Consider the following 2,500-nt stretch of genomic DNA (forward strand, 5'->3'; position numbering starts at 1 on the left):
TAGGAAGTGTATTTTTGTGGATGTTGTCTTTGCCTGTCTTAGCTATTGTATTTATTGTATATTATTGTATTATTATTTATTGTTCTGTCCAGTTCCCCTCTTCCAAAGGGGCATCACCAGTGCATCCTGTCAAAAGGACCGTAGAAACAGAGTGACGTTCTTGGCTGTCTCAGCTATTTTATTTCTTGTTTCCTGCTCAGATCTGCTCTTCAAAAGGGATGGAACGCCGCCGGTGCAAGTTGTCGAAAGTACCATGGGAGCAGAGAACCCCAAAGCAACAGCCAATTCCCACGCAGCAGGAGCCTCCTTTAGCCATCTCAGGAAATCAGGATCCTTCTTTTATCTTAACACCTTCACCCCGTTATCCCCCAGCATCCCTCCGTCCTATCCTCACCCTCTATCCTCTCGCTCCCTCCCTCGCCTCCCTCTTAACCCCTCATCCCTCCACCCCCGTCCACTCACAATCCTCATGCCTCGCCTCCCTCCCTTCTATCTTCCCCCGAGGGAAGGGTGTATAGCGAAGGGGAGACTTTTTTATCTTCCGAATGACACATAAATCACCGGCTCATCTCATCAGGACCGTCATAAAGCCGCGGTGTTAAGTGACCTCTCTTTAATCACTGCATTCAGAGCGAGGTCACTGCAGGGGCCAGCTCTCTCGGATAACGAACACGCAGCTGCACTTCACCGTAGCGTTGGCGGTACCCCAAGGGGAGGGCGTGAGGAGGGCCCGGGGAGGAGGGGCCGGGGAGGAGGGCCGCTGCTGGACACACACTAAGGTCGTCTGTCTCCCTTGAGAAAGTGATTTATCGGAATTGAATGAATGCTGAGCGAAATGCATCGAACTTTCTTTTATTTTTATTTTTTTTTTCTTTTCTTCTTCTCTTCTTGTTATATTGCTTCTTCGGCGTTCACTTCGACTCGATCTTCCTTTTCATCATCGAAGAAATAACGAAAGTGGGAGAAAGGTAAGAGTCCTGCAACAAACACTGAAATACTGTCATCATGATTATCATAATGATCATTATGAAAATCGAAATGAAAATAAAGAAAATTATAATAATCAACATTACCATGGTTATCATCATCACTACCATTTTCATGTTCATTATCATCATCAATATAATTATCATCATCATTATCAATATCATTATCATTATTACTATTATTATCAATGTCACCATTATCATTATCAGTATTATGATCACAATTACCATTATCCTCATTACCATCATCTTCATAAATAATAACTAATATCCCTACATGTTATGACCAACGTTCTTAAGAGAATCACAAAGGACACGAAACGGCGACAAAATCTCGTTCCAGGTTCTTCAGCTTCGAAAACAAGGCCTCGAAACGATTCACGAGGCGAGAGAGATGGAGGTCGAGGCTTCGAAGTGAGACAAATGCATCGGTCGCTCCGGGAGACGGAAGGAGAAAATGAGAGAGGGAGTGAGGAAGGGGGAGAGGGAGGGAGATGAAGGGAGAGGGAGAGAGAGATAGTGGCAGAGGAAGTGAGGGAGAGAGAGAGAGAGAGAGAGAGAGAGAGAGAGAGAGAGAGAGAGAGAAGGAAGGAGGGAGGAGAGGAGGGAGAAAAAGAATGAGTAAGAGGAGGGGGAAGGGGACAGTTACCATCTGATAGTGCGTGGGCGTGGCGAGGGGCGGCGACCTCCGGAATAAATCCATACCAGTCCCGTTTGTCTCCGAAAAGTGACAAAAGGTGGGGAGGAGGTGGGGGTAATCCTACCACGATAATTAGTTTTTTTTTCCCCTGATTACTTTTTTTGTGACCATCATCATTATTATCACTGCATAATGAAAAAAAAATTCTATCGTATTGATAAAATGGTAGAAAGTCCATTATATATAAAACAGGTTTATTGAAAAATAAATTCATTTTGCGTATAATGAGCTTACAGCATTCTTCACCATCCTCATTATTATCATCGCCATCATTATCATAATTACTGTAATGTCACATATCATTAAACTTCCCAGTCATATCAAGCCCTCGTCGTGGAAATCATATTATTGATATCATTGTGTCTGTTTATTTTCTTGGCATTCTGTCAGCTGGGATGATCAGGAGCTGAGGGGGAGGGGGGAGTGGGGTGACCAGGGCATACGAGGTAGAGGGTCTGATGATATTGAGGATGCGTGTGTGTGTGTGTGTGTGTGTGTGTGTGTGTGTGTGTGTGTGTGTGTGTGTGTGTGTGTGTGTGTGTGTGTGTGTGTGTGTGTGTGTGTGTGTGTGTGTGTGTGTGTGTGTGTGTGTGTGTGTGTGTGTGTGTGTGTGTGTTTATGAATGAGTGTCCATAAGTGTGAATGAGTGTTTATAAGTGTGTTAGCGTATGCGTGGTGAGCAGAACAACGTGCGTGCCTGTATGAACTTTCTGGCTGTATGAATAAGTGTAAACACTCGGTTCCCGGGGAGTATTCATATTAATCAAAAATGATTTAAACTCAATAAATCTGTCACTTCCTAAGGAGAAGCTGC

General features: G+C 44.2%; 1 protein-coding gene across 3 annotated transcripts in view; it reads right to left on the minus strand.

Moving 5' to 3' along the window:
* LOC122266648 (monocarboxylate transporter 12) overlaps window positions 1–2,500 on the minus strand; it is an 854,543-nt gene that overhangs the window by 595,548 nt on the left and 256,495 nt on the right. The window lies entirely within an intron of this gene.

Source organism: Penaeus japonicus, unplaced genomic scaffold (assembly GCF_977035675.1).
Source record: "Penaeus japonicus unplaced genomic scaffold, GWHDUDI00000001_assembly GWHDUDI00000003, whole genome shotgun sequence".
In the NCBI taxonomy this organism is placed as follows: Eukaryota; Metazoa; Arthropoda; class Malacostraca; order Decapoda; family Penaeidae; genus Penaeus; species Penaeus japonicus.